The sequence below is a fragment of the Cervus elaphus genome, chromosome 14 (genome assembly GCF_910594005.1).
Source record: "Cervus elaphus chromosome 14, mCerEla1.1, whole genome shotgun sequence".
NCBI classification, from domain to species: domain Eukaryota; kingdom Metazoa; phylum Chordata; class Mammalia; order Artiodactyla; family Cervidae; genus Cervus; species Cervus elaphus.
The window spans coordinates 9,205,237-9,225,219 of record NC_057828.1 but is presented as its reverse complement, the minus strand read 5'-3'; the positions used below and the strand labels follow the sequence as shown (position 1 = coordinate 9,225,219).

Below are 19,983 nucleotides of genomic sequence, written 5' to 3'. Positions count from 1 at the left end.
TGTCTGGTCAAGGCTATGGTTTTTCCAGTGGTCATGTATGGATGTGAGAGTTGGACTATGAAGAAACCTGAGCGCCAAAAAATTGATGCTTTTGAACTGTGGTGTTGGAGAAGACTCTTGAGAGTCCCTTGGACTGCAAGGAGATGCAATCAGTCCATCCTAAAGGAGATCAGTCCTGGGTGATCATTGGAAGGACTGATGCTGAAGCTGAAACTCCAGTACTTTGGCCACCTCATGCGAAGAGTTGACTCATTGGAAAAGACCCTGATGCTGGGACAGATTGGGGGCAGGAGGAGAAGGGGGCGACAGAGGATGAGATGGCTGGATGGCATCACCGACTCAATGGGCATGAGTTTGAGTAAACTCCTGGAGTTGGTGATGGACAGGGAGTCCTGGCGTGCTGCGATTCATGGGGTCACAAAGAGTCGGACATGACTGAGTGACTGAACTGACTGACTGACTGACTCTCCTAGTCTTCACAGACTGGCCTCTAAAGTAGAAGCTTTTAATCAACCAGCCTGGCAGAGATTCTGGATGCCTCTCTAACCTCTCTGCTCATCCAAACTGCTGTCTTTGTAGTTAGCATCCTCCAGTGCTCTCGAGTATGCCAACTCCCAGGATTGTCCTGAGACAGGTGAATTACAAGTCAGAATAGTTGGTGAAGATGGGAACTAGAGGTTATCACTTCACTCACTCTGCCATAAGCTGGGGAGAAGAGCTGTGGCAAATGCCTTCATTCTACTTCAAACCATGTGCCTTCTGAACAATGATTTAGCTCTCTGTAGTCTGCAGGCACCATGCAAATTTTGGGCTTCATCAGTTCTCAGGGACAGGTTAGTTAGAAACCAATTCCTCAAGGAGCAGCTGGAAAAGATGAAGGTCCAGATGTGCCATCTGACTCCTTCCATGGAGATAATTGGTGTTGCTCACTCTGCATTAAGCTAGGGGATGACCTATAAGAAATGATGGCACAGCAATTCATAACTGCCACTTCATTTCTGTAATCCCAGGAGACTGGAAATGCTGGGCCTCCCAGAGGCAGGCAAGTTGGATGCTGAACCCTGGACTAGCAGTTGGAAAACTGGAGCCTAGACTGGATTAAACTCTTTGCTCCTCCAGGAGAAGCTGGGAGTTGAGTGTTCTCTTCAAATTGTATGGTGCTCTGCTGGATGGATTTTACTGTGAGGGTGTGTCTTAGTTTTCCCTACCAGTTAGGATTTTGGCATTTTCTCACTTGCCTTGAATGCAGGAGCTTCTCATCTAGTGTTTATATTTTGAATAAAAGGAGCTGATAGACATATAGCTGTTAATTCATTGTGTCTGTGGGGATAAGGAGAGGTCAAGGTGGCCTATTCCACTATCTTGCTAATATTACTGCATTGTTTCAAAGTTATATGTGTTGGGCTTGTTTGCTTTTCTATTCTTAATTTTGAGTAAAAACAATTATTCATTTTCAATATCATTTTCTACTATTGCTATGTAATTTTAAAATTCCCTTCAGTACACTCTTGTGTCATCTCATAAATCTTATAAAACTTTACTTATCATGGTTTTATTTTCATTCAATTCAAAATATTCAAAGTTTTCTCTTTTGATTTCATCTTTATCCATGAATTATTTAATAAATTAAGCCGAGTTCTATGAAGAGATCTAGTAGGTGGTAGAAATGTACTTTTCTAAGCTTCTTTATTCATAGTTTGAAGGATCATCATTTTGTCTTTAGTAGAATGAATCCATGTATTGATGTTTGCCGTCTTCATTGAACTTCAAGTACTTATATGGCTTTAAGCACTCAGTTTTGATGACAACATTTCAAATTTTCAGAGCCAAATATGGAAGATTCCATAATCGTCACCTGATCTGTGCTCTGGGTTCCTTAAGAGATCTAGACTAGGGAATACTTTCAACAAGTCCCAGGAAAGGAAACCCATTGCTAGTAGAGCTCTGACATGCTGTGGGACTACACATTCTTTAGACAAACAGATTTCTGATAATTTCCTAGGGGGATTCTGAGTACTTTAAATCTTGCTTTGTTCTACAAAATAGAAATAAAATGTCTTCTTTTAATATCACTTGAAACTCATAGTTTTTTTTCCCCTTGCACAGGGACTTAGATGGTTAGAATTTTTCTTGGTTTATATTCATAAATGCTCCCTTTTTCTGTATCATTATATTATTTGTGTCCTCATGAAATGTGTTTTAAATATATGCTCACCTTGTCTTTATGCTTTCTCCCTTTTAGAAACATGTTCAAAATACAAGGTACGAATTGAGAAGGATTTTTTTTCCTGAATCTGCCTTTACATATACCCTAAATAAACAAAACAGAATATAAGTGTTATCCAGGATATATAACAGCAGATGGTAAGACATCAGGATTAATTACATGTCTGCAAAATGGATGGTCAACTCAACCTGTATGCATTAAGAAGAAATTCATTATCTTAGCATTCTTTATCCTCATGATAATTGTAAGGAAGTATTCTTTAGCTTTGTTCTTTTTATCCTTTCTTTTTTCTTTTTTGCTGGGACAGGGTCATATGAAGTGTTGATGTGTTTCCATGACTGTGTGAAAAGATCAATTACAAAACTTTAGAAAATGTATCATTTTCTCCCTTTTATGATTAATTACTAATAGAGTAGAATATCACTGTACCCTTTAGTTGAAGGATTTTTCACTTTAAATCATCCCATGACTAAAAACTAATTTTGCTAGGAGCCTTACCTGTATTCTGGGATAAACTCATTTGTTCTTAGTTGAGACTTTTATGATGATTGCATTTGCTTTTATTTTAGGAGACTTATGCTAGAGTCTTTCCTACTAAACATAAAAGTTGTTTTTAAGCAAAGATATGAGTCCATAGTGCATAAACTTCAAATAATATGACCTAGAATTTATATGTGTGAAACTTTAGGGTAGATACACTTGTGAAAAATTCTCTTTTAGAAAATCTTCATGAACATCTAGTTAGTGGAGACAGAAACACTTCTAGAAGGAACCAAATTCTTCTGTGCTTGAAGTTTTTCCTGTAGCACCACACAGAGGTTTATGAAGATTTTCTAAGAACAATTTGCTGAGTTTATCCTATTCATCCCAAAGCCACACAGTGATATTTTGGAAGTGATATTTTGCATATTCACTTAAATTGAAGTAGATATTTAAGACATTCATTTCTACTATTTCATTTTATTTTTTCCAATGTCTATGTTTGCTACAAGCACTATACTTCTAAAGTGATAAAAGTTGCCCAATATCAGACTCATTTTATATTAATATATTATAGTTATCCATTCTAACACCCTTTTTATGAAAAGGGTCTCTATTATTATTATTTATTAGCATAGTTTTGCTTTATAAAACACATTATGAAATTTGAGGTGAAGTATTTAAAACTTTATTAACAGTACTCTTATGGTGTTAGTGAAAACTGATATTGTTCATTAATATTTATTTTCTTGTAAATAGTTATAAATAATAGAATTACATCTGCATTCAACTTTGATAAGAACAAAAGACTATGCAGTCATTAGAAATATAGTTGGGAAAGGACAATCTGCATGTGAACTTAAAAATTTTACAGAGTCTTTAAAAATTTACTCTTGTTGAAAATTACTCTTTTCTTCAATTACATTTTCTGTGGTAAATATGCCACAACTGCTAATAAGTTTGGCATATTAATTCAGAAAATGCTGTTATGAGGAGAGTACATCTGTAAATGTGTATTTTATCACTAGTATCAGAAAAATGCATAAGTATAACTAAATTCAGGAAAATGTTCATAAAATAAATAATTCAGAGACATTAATGGTTGAGAAAAATGCTGTGTAGAAATACACCTTTTCTTATCTTGAGTAATTATTTCAGGACAGTGATACATCACTGGTATTCTTGGCTTATTTTTTTAACATTCAGTTCAGTCACTCAGTCCTGTCCAATTCTTTGAGACGCCATGAACTGCAGCACACCAGGCCTCCCTAGCCATCACCAAATCCTGGAGTTCACCCAAACTCGTGTCCAGTGAGTTGGTGATGCCATCCAACCATCTCCTCCTCTTTCATCCCCTTCTCCTCCCTTCCATCTTTGCCAGCATCAGGGTCTTTTCAAATGAGTCAGCTCTTCGCATCAGGTGGCCAAAGTATTGGAGTTTCAGCGTCAACATCAGTCCTTCCAATGAACACCCAGGACTGATCTCTTTAAGATGGACTGGTTGGATCTCCTTGCAGTCCAAGGGAATCTCAAGAGTCTTCTCCAATACCACAGTTCAAAAGCATCAATTCTTCAGAGCTCAGATTTATTAATAGTCCAACTCTCACATCCATACATGACTATAGGAAAAACCATAACCTTGGCTAGATGAACCTTTGTTGGCAAAGTAATGTCTCTGCTTTTTAATATGCTGTCTAGGTTGGTCATAACTTTCCTTCCAGAGAGTAAGCGTCTTTTAATTTCATGCTGCAATCACCATCTGCAATGATTTTGGAGCCCCCCAAAATAAAGTCTTTCACTGTTTCCACTGTTTCCCCATCTATTTGCCATGAAGTGATGGGACTGGATGCCATGATCTCAGTTTTCAGAATGTTGAGCTTTAAGACAATTTGTTCACTCTCCTCTTTCACTTTCATCAAGAGGCTCTTTAGTCCTTCACTTTCTGCCATAAGGGTGGTGTCATCTGCATATCTGATATTATTGATATTTCTCCTGAAAGTCTTGATTCCAGCTTGTGCTTCTTCCAGCCCACTGTTTCTCATGATGCTCTCTGCATATAAGTTAAATAAGCAGGGTGACATTATACAGCCTTGATGTACTCCTGTCCCTATTTGGAATCAGTCTGTTGTTTCATGTCCAGTTCTAACTGTTGCTTCCTGACCTGCATACAGGCTTCTCAAGAGACAGGTCAGGTGGTCTGGTGTTCCCATCTCCTTCAGAATTTTCCACAGTTTATTGTGATCCACACATTCAAGGCTTTGGCATAGTCAATAAAGCAGAAATAGATGTTTTTCTGAAACACTCTTGTTTTTTTGATGATCCAGAGGATGTATGAAATTCCATCTCTGGTTCCTCTGCCTTTTCTAAAACCAGCTTGAACATCTGGAAGTTCATGGTTCACGTATTGCTGAAGCCTGGCTTGGAGAATTTTGAGCATTACTGAACTAGCATGTGAGATGAGTGCAATTGTGCAGTGGTTTGAGCATTCTTTGGGATTGCATTTCTTTGGGATTGGAAGGAAAACGGACCTTTTCCAGTCCTGTGGCCACTGCTGAGCTTTCCAAATTTGCTGGCATATTGAGTGCAGCACTTTCACAGCATCATCTTTCAGGATTTGAAATAGCTCAACTGGAATTCCATCACCTCCTCTAGCTTTGTTTGTAGTGATGCTTCCTAAGGCCCACTTGACTTCACATTCCAGGATGTCTGGCTCTAGGTGAGTGGTCATACCATCGTGATTATCTGGGTCGTGAAGATCTTTTTTGTACAGTCCTTCTGTGTTTTCTTGCCACCTCTTCTTAATATCTTCCACTTCTGTTAGGTCCCTACCATTTCTGTCCTTTATTGAGCCCATCTTTGCATGAAATGTTCCCTTGGTATCTCTAATTTTCTTGAAGAGATCTCTAGTCTTTCCAATTCTATTGTTTTGCTCTATTTCTTTGCATTAATTGCTGAGGAAGGCTTTCTTATCTCTCCTTGCTATTCTTTTTATTGTTAGCACATAGCAATTGGTGAAGCCACTTTTTCTTTGAGATGAGGCTCAAGCAGTTTGCCCACTAAATAAAATTAGAAATGACATCTTGGTCCCATTATCCCTTAGAATACAGTGACAGACCAGTATTTGAGAATGCCAGAGCTAAAAATGACGACACGTAGTTCAGACTGAATAACAGGCTGGATTATGAATGTCTCAATGGGTATGAGAACAGAGATGGACACACCACAGGCCCCAGAGTGTGCGGTAAAGACGGCTGGTCTGAGAAACCTGAATGTTATGGTGAGTGCTCTTTTCCTCAAGATAAAAAATTCACTGTAATTGTCAGAAGTGGGTTTTTTTTTTTTTTTTTTGGTTGGTTGTTTGTTTTACCAAATCTGACTTATCTAGAGTCATCTTTAAAGAACGATGCTTCCTTTTACTTTAATGTAAACTGGAAGGAAGGGAAGTTTTAAAGTCCAAAGACTCACTCAATGCAAAAAAGACAAGGTCTTACAACCTCTTCAACTATTTTGCTCCTGAGTTTGTTTATACCTCCTACTTAGAGTGTTCATTTTTGCAGGTCCTGACAGTAGCTTTTCTTTTCTGACGTTGACAAGTTCTGAGGGCAATAACACAGATCTCTTTTATGTTTGCCAGTCAGCTGTGTTGTTTCCAGGATTAAAAGCAGGGCTTCTGTCTTTGGTAAGCTGAGTAGATGTTGAGTGTCCTAAGTCAAGGGAAGAGTTACGTGCAAAGCTTTGGCAACAAACCAATAAGTGGGTGATCACACCATCATGGTTATTTGGGTCATCAAGATCCTTTTTCTACAGTTCTTCTGTGTATTCTGCCACCTCTTCTTATATCTTCTGCTTCCGTTAGGTCCATACCATTTCTGTTCTTTACTGTGCCCATCTTTGCGTGACATGTTCCCTTGGTAACTCTAATTTTCTTGAAGAGGTCTCTAGTCTTCTCCATTCTACTGTTTTATTTGTTTCTTTGCATTGATCACTGAGAAGCTTTCTTATCTCTCCTTGCTATTCTCTGGAACTCTGCATTTAAATGGGTTTATCTTTTCTTTTCTCCTTTGCCTTTAGTGTCTCTTCTTTTCTGGATTATTTTAAGGCCTCTTCAGACAACCACTTTGCCTTTTTACATTTCTTTTTCTGGGGATGGTCTTGATCACTGTCTTCTGTACAAAATTACAAACCTCCATCCATAGTTATTCAGGCATTCTGTCTGTCACATCTACTCCCTTAAATCTATTTCTCACGTCCACTGTATAATCGTAAGGGATTTGATTTAGGTCATACCTGAATGGTCTAGTGGTTTTCCTTTCTTTCTTCAATTTAAGTCTGAATTTGGCAATAAGGAGTTCATGACCTGAGCCACAGTCATCTCCCGGTCTAGTTTTTGCTGACTAGAGCTTCTCCATCTTTGGCTGCAAATAATATAATCAATCTGATTTCGGTATTGGCCATCTGGTGATGTCCATGTGTAGAGTCTTCTCTTGTGTTGTTGGAAGGGGGTGTTTACTATGACCAGTGTGTTCTCTTGGCAAAACTCTTTTAGCCTTTAGCCTGCTTCGTTTTGTACTCCAAGGCCAAATTTGCTATTACTCCAGGTATCTCTTGACTTCCCACTTCTGCATTCCATTCCGCTATAATGAAATGGATATCTTTTTTGGGTGTTAGCTCTAGAAGGTCTTGTAGGTCTTCATACAACCATTCAGCTTCAGCTTCTTCAGCAATACTGGTCGGGGCATAGACTTGGATTACTGTGAAATTGAATGGTTTGCCTTGGAAACAAACAGAGATCATTCTGTCGCTTCTGAGATTGCACCCAAGTACTGCATTTCAGACTCTTTTGTTGACTACAATGGCTACTCCATTTCTTTTAAAGAATTCTTGCCCACAGTAGTAGATATAATGGTCATCTGAGTTAAATTCACCCATTCCAGTCCATTTTAGTTCACTAATTTCCTAAAATGTCGATGTTCACTCTTGCCATCTCCTGTTTGACTGTGAGGCAAGCAGAAGTAACGCAGCTTAGATTAGGAGTAGGCCTTCCTACTTGGTAAGATTATCAGGCCACCTGGATACAACCAATTAGCCAATTAGGACCAATTAGCTTTCATTTAATACTGACCGCTGGTTGCCAATTAGGAAATTAGGAACGGGGCGGAAACCCCCAGGAAAGTCCCGCGCGCACGAAAGTATTGACCAATGAAATTGCTTTGCAAACGTGTAACCAATCCGCTTCTCACCCTATAAATTTGTGTAACAGCTTGGGCTCGGGGCTCTCTGACTCGCACCACTGTGTTGGTTGCGGGCGGAGAGTCCTGGCTCGAGTCAGTAATAAACTTACCTTCCTGCGAGTTGCATTGTCTTGGAGGCCTTCTTTCTTCCCGCTCGGGGATTCTGACATCGGGCATAACATTGACCACTTCCAATTTGCCTTGATTCAAGGACCTAACATTCCAGGTTCCCATGCAATATTCTTTACAGAATCAGACTTTACTTCCATCACCCGCCATATGTTACATTCACAACTGGGTGTTGTTTTTGCTTTGGCTCTGACTCTTCATTCTTTCTGGAGTTATTTCTCTATTCTTCTCCAGTAGCATATTGGGCACCTACCAACCTGGGGAGTTCATCTTTCAGTGTCCTATCTTTTTCCCTTTTCATAATGTTTATGGGCTTCTCAAGGCAAGAATACTGAAGCGGTTTGCAGTTCTCCTCTCCAGTGGACCACATTTTGTCAGAACTCTCCACCACGACCTGTCCGTCTTGGGTGGCCCTACAAGGCATGGCTCATAGTTTCGTGGAGTTAGACAAGGCTGTGGTCCATGTGATCAGTTTGATCAGTTTTCTGTGCAATGGTGTCCAGAGTCCAGCTAAATTTCACTTTTCAGGCTGTCAGCAAAGACTTAATATGTGCCGGAAGAAGACTAAGAGAGAATGGTGAAAGATGCAAGCACGGGAAACAGGGAATGTCTTTTAAGACTTTTCATTCTGGTATGGGAAAAAATAATAATAATAATAATAATAAATTAAGGTAAATAATGAACCAAAAAGTAAAAATATGTCTATTATGTTTTTCAAATAAGTGTATTCAAAGAACAAAAGAATTCAAGTAGTTAGAAAATAGAAAGAACTGAGGCTCACATTCACGTAGGAAGACGTGTATGTAAACAAACAAACAAACGGGCTGGGAACCATTCATCAGCAGAAAAACGATGCCTTTGCAGCAGCCAAGGCAGCAAAGAAATTGGCCTATATTAAAAAAGCTCACATCTTAATGAATCTACATGAAATGCAGGAGAACCAGGTTCGATCCCTGGGTTCGAAATATCTCCTGGAGAAGGGAATGGCAACCCACTGCAGCATTCTTGCGTGGAGAATTCCATGAACAGAGGAGCCAGGCGGGCTACAGTCCATGGGATGGGAGAGAGTCAGCCACACTGAGACTCTATACTTTCACTTTCAAAAATTCTGAGCTGCCTGTGGTGCAGACAGAATCCATATGCAATGCAGGAGACCTGGGTTGGATTCCTGGGTCAGGAAGAACCCTTGGAGAAGGGATGGCTACCCACAGCAATATTCTTGTCTGAAGAATTCCATGGAATTTTGGAGGGCTGCAGTCCATGGGGTCGCAAAGATTTGGACACAGAATTAAGCTACTAACAATTCTAAGTAAAGGGAAAGGCTTTTAAGATTCAAATGGGTTTTTTACAGTCACTCTGTTAAGATGGCAGTTGGAAAATAGCCTAAGGCCAAGATCTTTTGTTGTTGTTTTTAAAGCACCATTTTACACAATATGCTAAAATAGGAATATTATATAAGCCAAAAATATGTAAACAAAATCACATAACGGTAAAATTATTGCTATGTGGGAGTTTGGAATAGAATTTTAGGAAAGGAATCCCAATGGTTCTCATCAAGAGTAATCTCTCAGCTAAGCTACAAAACTCAACAGTTAAACTAAAGCCAAACCAAATTTATTGAGTGGTTTGTTTGTTTGTTTTTGTGGCATTACTTTTAAAACTAGTTAGCTTATATATAATTTTATGATAAGGTTTAGACTTTTAGATAGTATGGTCTTTCTTTTTGGTGAGATTCTAATTCTTAGATTCCAATTTTGAATTTTTCAAATTACTTACCAAAATAGGAACATTCCAAATAAGAATAGTGCAATTTTTGATAATATGTAGCAATCTTTGGTGACTGAGATGAAAAGAATCTGCCTGAAATGTGGGAGAGCCAGGTTTGATCCCTGGTTTAGTAAGATCCCCTGGAGAAAGGAATGGCCACCCTTTCCAGTATTCCTGCCTGAAGAATTCAATGGACAGAGGAGTCTGGCTGGCTACAATCCATAAGATCACAAAGCATCAGACAGGACTGAGTGACTAACACATTAAGCAATGTCACAAATTTCATAGATTTTACAAATGTTCAATGATAAGTTTACACATTTTTAAAATGAATCACAATAATTAAACATATAATAATATTTAAGATCATTTATAGGTAAAGTAAGATAAGATGTGTGTATATCATATATGTAATGAAGACACCTAAAATAAGCCTATGTGATCTTGAATATGTTTACTCATTTTGTTTCATATTTCAATTTGATCATGTTTCAATTTGATTTCTACACTTGCAGATAAAATTAAGTGATTTTTAATGTTACTATGACTCAAATACAAATGTGTCTCAGTGTTCTAGCTTCCCAATTATATTATTTAAAATACCATTTTTTAAATTGTAAGATTCTTTTTTTTTTTTTAATTCTGAAAGAATATTTTTACATTTTGAGACAAAAAAAGTACCATTACGTTTTGTAAATGTCAGTGATAAAATTGCATCTGATATTAACAAGTTGACTTTACAAATGAATTATCAGGACATATATGTTGCTTCTCAATAACTTAATATTTATCAAACAGTCCCTGATGAGTGAGAGGGTGTATAAAAATATGTAATATTTTTCAAGGAAGAGCATTAATGTGCTGTCCTTTTGTGTATGCGGTACCCAAAGCCTCATTCTACACAACACAAATAATATCTATTTTGCAATGATTAAATATTCTTACTAAATTATTTGTCTTTTTCTATAAAAAGAGAATGCAGGATTCCAGAAATAGATATATATTTAGATGCTTATCCCAAGAAAGACACATTTAAGGTTGGAGATGTGCTGAAATTATCTTGCAGACAAGGATGTATTATGGTCGGAGCAGATTCAGTTCAGTGTTACCACTTTGGATGGTTCCCTAAACCTCCAACGTGTAAAGATTAATATTCATCTGACAGTTGCTGAAACAAGAGTTGGGATTTCAGATATCAACTGCTTTATTTCCCTCTCTTAATTTTCTGTCCACTTCCAGTGCATCTATAATCTAATGCACCAAGGACATGTATTGAGTAGTAGATAATTCAGTTTTCCTTATTTAAGAAATTAATCTCCAGGTGCTTCTTGAAATGTATGGTGGAGTATCCACAGAAACGCATGAGGAACCAACACTGGCAGGACTTCTCATTAGTTTTCCTTTTTCCTACGGTTGCACCATTAATATTGGACACAGTTTATATACATATGAATTTTATCTCATGCCGTCAAGTGTGTCTAAACAGGGTTCAATTAGCTTATTGTCAGTTCAATCATATGTATTAAATCATATGAATCAAAGTTATATTGTTCAAATGCTTGTCTCAAATGATATTTTTTCAAAAGGTTCCCAATGTTTCTGTGGGATAAGAATATTGCTAAAATTGCTAAAATCTGGGTGTATAAACACCCAGACTGAGTAATTGGCTTGCATGCTTATTTTACATGGTCTATATTGTTGAATATGCTTTCTGGGCTTACATGGGCTTCAATATGCTAGTTCAGGATGAATAATAGGATTAGGAAATATGAGTCGTGTAAAATTTTTTAATTCTTTTTTCATTGTTTAAGAATGTCAAAATAAACCATACAATAAATAAAAGACAATTTAATTATATAAATCTCTGCATTAGCTGGAGTTTTCAGTTATAAAACAGAAAATGTAATCACTATTTGCACAATATTTCTACAGTAGGGAAAGTAAAATCGTGTGCTATAAAATCGTGTGCTACACCTCCTAAACTTCTCAGTAGGAAAGGGAAAGAGATACACGAAAAAGAATATGGACACAATGAAGTGGTGAAATATGCTTGCATCCCAGATTTCTAATGAAGGGTTCTAATGAAATTCAGGGTGTTGATGGAGAATGGACAACTTTACCTGTGTGTACTGGTAATGTTTGAGCATTCTTTGGCATTGCCTTATTTTGGGATTGGGATGAAAACTGACCTTTTCCAGTCCTGTGGTCACTGCTGAGTTTTCCAAATTTGCTGGCATATTGAGTGCAGCACTTTCACAGCATCATCTTTCAGGATTTGAAATAGCTCAACTGGAATTTCATCACCTCCACTAGCTTTGTTCATAGCGATGTTTTCTAAGGCCCGCTTGACTTCACATTCCAGGATGTCTGACTCTACGAGCGTGATCACACCATTGTGATTATCTGGGTCAGGAAGATCTTCTTTGTACAGTTCTTCTATGCATTCTTGCCACCTCTCTTAATATCTTTTCCTTCTGTTAGGTCCATACCATTTCTTTCCTTTATTGAGCCCATCTTTGGGTGAAATATTCCCTTGATAACTCTAATTTTCTTGAAGAGATCTCTAGCCCTTCCCATTCTATTGTTTTGCTCTATTACTTTGCATTGATCGCTGAGGAAGGCTTTCTTATCTCTCCTAGCTATTCTTTGGAACTCTGCATTCAATGGGAATATCTTTCCTTTTCTCCATTGCTTTTCACCTCTCTCCTTTTCACAGCTATTTGTAAGGCCTCCTCAGACAGCCATTTTGCTGTTTTGCATTTCTTTTCCATGGAGATGGTCTTGATCCTTGTCTCCTGTACAGTGTCATGAACATCTGTCCATAGTTCATCAGGCAATCTGTCAATCAGACCTAGTCCTTTAAAACTATTTCTCACTTCCACTGTATAATCATAAGGGATTTGATTTAGGTCATACTTGAATGGCCTAATGGTTTTCCCTACTTTCTTCAATTTAGGTCTGAATTTGGCAATAAGGAGTTCATGATCTGAGCCACACTCATCTCTTGGTCTTGTTTTTGCTGACTGTATAGAGCTTCTCCATCTTTAGTTGCAAAGAATATAATCAATCTGATTTCAGCAAATTTGGAAAACTCAGCAGTGGCCACAGGACTGGAAAAGGTCTGTTTTCATTCCAATCCCAAAGAAAGGCAATCCCAAAGAATGCTCAAACTACCACACAATTGCACTCATCTCATATGCTAGTAAAGTAATGCTCAAAATTCTCCAAATCAGGCTTCAGCAATACGTGAACCAAGAACTTCCAGATGTTCAAGTTGGTTTTAGAAAAGGCAGAGGAACCAGAGATCAAATTGCATACATCCGCTGGGTCATCAAAAAAGCAAGAGAGTTCCAGAAAAACATCCATTTCTGCTTTATTGACTATGCCAAAGCCTTGAATGTGTGTATCACAATAAACTGTGGAAAATTCTGAAAGAGATGGGAATACCAGACCACCTGACCTGCCTCTTGAGAAACCTGTATGCTGGTCAGGAAGCAACAGTTAGAACTGGACATGAAACAACAGACTGGTTCCAAATAGGAAAAGGAGTACATCAAGGCTGTATATTGTCACCCTGCTTATTTAACTTCTATGCAGAGTATATCATGAGAAACGCTGGGCTGGAAGAAGCACAAGCTGGAATCAAGGTTGCCGGGAGAAATATCAATAACTTCAGATACGCAGATGACACCACCCTTATGGCAGAAAGTGAAGAAGAACTAAAGAGCATCTTGATGAAAGTGAGAGAGGAGAGTGAAAAAGTTGGCTTACAGCTCAACATTCAGAAAACTAAGATCATGACATCTGGTCCCATTACTTCATGGGAAATAGATGGGGAAACAGTGGAAATAGTGTCAAACTTTAATTTTTTGGGCTCCAAAATCACTTCAGATGGTGACTGCAGCCATGAAATTAAAAGACACTTACTCTCTGGAAGGAAAGTTATGACCAATCTGGATAGCATACTAAAAAGCAGAGTCATTACTTTGCCAACAAAGGTCCATCTGGTCAAGGCTATGGTTTTTCCAGAGGTCATGTATGCATGTGAGAGTTGAACTGTGAAGAAAGCTGAGCACCGAAGAATTGATGCTTTTGAATTGTGGTATTGGAGAAGACTCCTGAGAGTCCTTTGGACTGCAAGGAGATCCAACCAATCCATCCTAGAGGAGATCAGTCCTGGGTGTTCATTGGAAGGACTGATGCTGAAGCTGAGACTCCAATACTTTGGCCACCTCATGCGAAGAGTTGACTCATTGAAAAAGACCCTGATGCTAGGAGGAATTGGGGGCAGGAGGAGAAAGGGATGACAAAGGATGAGATGGTTGGATGGCATCACCGACTCGATGGACATGAGTTTGAGTAAACTCCGGGAGTTGGTGATGGACAGGGAGGCATGGAGTGCTGCGATTCCTGGAGTCGCCAAGAGTCGGACAGGACTGAGCGACTGAACTGACTGATTGGTAATGTATTAAATAGTAATATTTAAGGCAAATGAACACTTTTTTTGTATCCAAGTGTACTTTTAAATAATATTTTAAAGACAAACATATTTTTGTGAGTTTTCAGAGAAGGAGTGCACCTGTGGAGATAAACGTGACCTTGATCACGGCAATGTCAAGCCTGTTGCTCCTCGCTATCACCATGGAGACTGGTAAGAGTTCAATTGCAGAGAAGCATTTACAATGATTCAGTTCAGTACAGTTCAGTCTCTCAGTCATGTCCGACTCTTTGTGACCCCCATGGACTGCAGCAAGTCAGGCCTCCTTGTCCAACACCAACTCCCGGTGTTCACCCAAACTCACGTCCATTGAGTCAGTGATGTCATCCAACCATCTCATCCTCTCTGGTCCCCTTCTCCTCCCACCTTTAATCTTTCCCAACGTTAGAGTCTTTTCAAATGAGTCAGTTCTTCGTATCAGGTGGCCAAGTATTGGAGTTTCATCTTCAACATCAGTCCTTCCAATGAATGCTCAGGACTGATCTCCTTTAGAATGGACTGGTTGGATTTCCTTGCAGTCAAGGGACTCTCAGGAGTCTTCTCCAACACCACAATTCAAAAGCATCCATTCTTTGGTGCTCAGATTTCTTTATAGTCCAACTCTCACATCCATACATGACTACTGGAAAGACCATAGCCTTGACCAGATGGACCTTTGTTGGCAAAGTAATGTCTCTGCTTTTTAATGTGCTGTCTAGGTTAGTCATAACTTTCCCCCAAGGAGTAAGTTCTTTTAACTTCATGGCTGTAATCACCATCTGCAGTGACTTTGGAGCGCCCCCCCCCAAAAAAAAAGTCTGCCACTGTTCCCACTGTTTCCCCATCTATTTCCCATGAAGTGATGGGACCAGATGCCATGATCTTAGTTTTCTGAATGTTGAACTTGAAGCCAACCTTTTCACTCTCCTTTTTCACTTTCATCAAGAGGCTTTTTAGTTCTTCACTTTCTGCCATAAGAATAGTGTCATCTGCATATCTGAAGTTATTGACTGGACCCAGATTAATCACGTGTGTTAGTGGAGGTGGACCCAAAATCCTCAGCGCATTGATCAGAATACACATCTCAAATTGACATTTAGTATTTGCACCATAATGTTGAAATTTAGAGTTATCCTTGTGAATGTCAGATCTTAAATTGTTATGATTGAAAACAACTGTTTCTAGTTCAATATGTGTCTAAAGAGGAAAAAGATAAACTAGCAATAGAATTTTATACACCTCTGTTCTGATATGAACGCCATTTATCTTAACAATTATGAAGCTAAATCTTACTGATAGGTACTCATGTGATTAAAATGTGAGTAATAGTTACAATAAAAATACAGCTATCATTGCAGAAATACTATTTTTGCTTTGATATGATACTGTTTCTTTTAAAACCTGTGATTTAAGAAACTACCCATTTGAAATGAGAAAATACCCATTTGATACATTCCTGTAGGAATTTTGCCTCTCTCAAAGCTTTTAACAATGATCATTTCTAAATCTGTTTCAAAAGCAGCAAAGAGAAGTTACTGTGCTTGGGGGAGGGTGGGTTCAAGCCCTCCCTGTCAGTAGGTAACTCTGTCATGGGATGCACTTAGATTGAGGCCAGGAACCTGCCCTGACTGACACATTTCTTTGTAAGAGACTCCTCCTGACCTTTGAATGACTAAGTCTTTGATAACTGACCAGGAGAATTAATCTTACCTGCCCTCTTTCATTTTTCTCTTGGAATGGACTCTTTTCTGGAGTTTTTCTGGGTTTTGCATTCGAAGAGAGCCCTAAATGTCCAGCCTTACTTGTTCATTATATTTCTCATTATTAATTATTCCAAAAAGAAGGTAGGGCTTCGGCTCAAGCTCTGTGAGGGTGGGGGTCCCTGACATATTTTCCATACTCAAAAGATGAGCTTGTTGTAGCCAGGCATTCTGGGAAACAAACACTCAGAAGGACAATGCAGATAGTGGAGTGCAGTTTATTACACCGGCGGGCCCAAGGCAGAGTCTCCTCTCAGCCAAGGACCCTCACCAGTTTTGGTGAAAACCTTATATACCCTAAGTGTACTTGCTCAAACCCACCTCCCCAAATTCCTTGAAACTAGTCTGGACAAGATAAAAGAGAGATATGATCAAAGTTAACCCATGATGCATGTGTCACAAGACTAGATAAACAGTGGATATTTATCAATAGGCCTGTGGTCATATCCCGATAAACATAGTGGAATCTATCACTTTGTCCCATTACAGAGATAATTAGCATATTCTTTTAAGCGACGGAGAGTCCAAGTACAAGTTCTGAGGCTCTTTTATCCGGGGGATCTGGTTTTCCATTGGCATGCCATTTCTATAGACACCAGGCACAAAGTTCAGAGTCCACTGGGAAGGGTGAACATACATGTAGCCTAATGTTCACAGCCTGGCCTACGACGGAGTCCAGCTCTGTCTGTTTCCTCCTTCAAGGTGACAGATGGAAGGCGTTCAATAGGAGTTTATCTAGTCTATCAGTAAATTTCATTGCCTATTAATCCCTACATTTTTATGAACACGTTCCTGTCTTAGGTATTGCCAGTTCTTCAAGACCAAACTTCATCTTTGTCCTTTTTTATCTCCTCAAATGACCTCACCTCGTTTAACTTTTCATTCTACCTTATGCCAAAATGTTGCTTCAATTATTACTCTTTTCTGGTTCTCAGAGTTTTCCTTGCAAAGGTTAATCCTCTACCTGTATTCAGTGTAATGTAGTTCCCCCTTTGCTATAATAGACCTTATTCCAGTTTTCTTCTCTCAAGGTTTATTTTGTAACTCTGTCTAGTCTAGCTTGTCATTCTTCCTACTATGCTTATTTTCTCCTAAAAAAAAGTTACTTTCCTTCCAGAAACCAGTCCATCAAAGGATCTTGCCAGCAGCCACCCCTTCTCCTTTTGAATATACATCTTCCTTCGGTCACCATTCCTTGAAGAATACTACTGGTTTTGTGTCCCTCAATGTTGGGGTCCTTTAATGGACCGGAACCTGGTGGTCCAGAGTTGATGATGAGAAAGTGAAAGAAGGAAAGTGGCTGATATTCCCTGGGTTACGCAGCCGGCCTTCATGCTCCAGGGAATCAGCCAGAAATAGAGAGAAAGAAAGACACGGATGCTTGAGACAAGTGCTCGGGCCTGGTGCACTGGGAAGACCCAGAGGAGTCGGGTGGAGAGGGAGGTGGGAGGGGGGATCGGGATGGGGAATACATGTAAATCCATGGCTGATTCATGTCAGTGTATGACAAAGACCACTACAATATTGTAAAGTAATTAGCCTCCAACTAATAAAAATAAATGGAAAAAAAAAAAAGAAAGACACGGGGACCCAAACTCTGATGGAAGAAGGGAGCTTTGTTGAATTCTATAAGAGTATATGTACCAGTAGCTTCTTTAGATAAAGATCAAGAGACCAGACTTTACAAATTTACCAGGAAAGCAAAGAGCAATAGAGGCCCTAAGGCCAAAAGGTGATCCATATCTAAAGAGGCTTGTAAATAGTTACTTATCACCATATAGAAAAGCTAATGAAGGAAATGCATTGATTCCTCAGCCCTGGGAGAGGCTTGCCTCTCCTCTTAGGAACAGAGGATTCATGACAGATCCAAAACAGCACACAGGAAGCCTCCTGTTAAATGCTTCCTGACACCGCAACACTCTGAACAAATCTTAAAAATAGGGCTAATTCTCAAAACTCTAGTGTGTTTTGAATTCATCTCCTTATTTCATTTTATCTTTTCAGAGTTTCATTTTGAAATAATCACTTTTCTTTGACTAATACTTGACTTTTCCTTATTCTGGTCATCTCACTTAACTATTATCACTAATAAATCATTAACAAACACTACCAAAGACCTATACTGATATTTTGTCAAATTCATAAAGAATATCCACTTGCACTGAATTTTTGAAATAGGTACTATTTCAGTGCTAAATTGACTCTATTGACTAAAATGCTGTTTTAGTCAATATTTAACTTATCCTGGAGCTAGAAAAAAATTGTTATCATGGCATTATATTGGATTACAGAATGATTTGATATATAACTCAGTGTCTCAAAGACTCTAAGTGTATATATAGGAAACATGTTGTAACTTTAAGTACCCATTTTCTTATTTCAAGTATTTGTTGATTTTTGGTGATCAGGTAAAGGATTTGCTTAAAAGTTAATATTCTATACAAAGCATTTTGGATTTAGTTTTTTTATGTTTCATTACATTTCTTGAAAAAATATATTAACTAGCAACTTGGAATTATATATCCACAGATAATTGTTTTTATTTTAACGCTTTAAGATTGTGAATTAATAATGCAGGGATGCTTAAGGTCAACAGGCAAATGAATGTGAACATTTGCACAGATTTCAAGTTTGGGACCAAATTCATTCATGTGATGACTATTTGCTACGTAGATCATGCAAATTATTCCCATCCAAAAGACAGAAATCTTTAGGATGGGTATTCTCTCTGAAATTTCAAAAATTGGGTGCAGGACTCAGGTTCATATATAATTTTTCATCTCATGAACTTTGATCAGTAGCAACTTGCTTGGGGGAATTTGTAAGCACAAATTCTAATTTCATTATATTAGTGACTCCATAGCTATTTTTTTTTTTTTAATTAGCTATTTGGTTCTTAAAATTAGTCTTTTGAAGGGAATGTTTTCATTTTATAGCAACAGATTAACTTAAGAAGTGTAAAGGGTCAGTATTATTTTCACCTGAGGAAAAACCATCATATAAGATTGAATATGACCATAACACCAGCAAAAGTTACCAATGTTGAGGAAAATCAGAACACAAACACTCAATCTGTATAAATGGAGAATGGGATCCTAAACCAACCTACAAAGAAGGTAAACTCTGGTCTGTAATGTTTTCAAAAATGTATTCTATTTCTTTCTTACTTCTAAATGTAGTATCTTTGTTTCATTCAAGGAAATTTAGTTATCATTACAAATAATTTTCCATCCAAAATGCAACTTAGAAGCTAACCAAAACACTGTTTCTAAATATTAATTAATGTGCTTTAGTCAGCTATGTGACAAGTCACTCAGGGACTTTGTGACTTTAAATTTACATTTGGGCAAAAGATGTGCTCCTTTCCATGGGAAAGCCATTGCTTCTGATTTTGTGTATTACACATAAATGTGCTTATGCCTATGCTGAACTATTATATATTTGTGCATGTATCTATGTATCAATCTCTGCATCTATTTATACATGTATATATATATTTATGTATCTATCTAGTCATCTGTTTGTTTAGCTATCTTGTAAAGTCTTGAGTCATATTGACACCACGAATTCCAATTGAATAGGTTCATTTCAGTTTTCCACTTTTCAGATCTGTATTTCTCTTCTTCAACTCTATGACATCTTGATTCCCTACCCACAATACTTTACCAATTTCTACAAGCCTGGAATACTCAGAAAGAAGCTTCAAACCGATATAAAACTAAGTCTACCATCTAGTATTCAACCTCTTATAGTTCTTCCTTATATACAGTTCCCTATATAAAAATTATACCACAGTAAATCTGTTAATGAAGAATAAATTATTTAGAAAAACATAACTATTTGGGAGTTAAACAACAATCTTCTAAAAAACTGCCATTTCAATACAAAATGTATACTGTGTATTATGGGCTT

The 19,983-nt window shown here is 38.0% G+C and overlaps 1 pseudogene; it reads left to right on the top strand.

Annotated features, from left to right (window-relative positions):
• Positions 1-19,983, top strand: part of LOC122708047 — an 81,351-nt pseudogene that overhangs the window by 1,965 nt on the left and 59,403 nt on the right.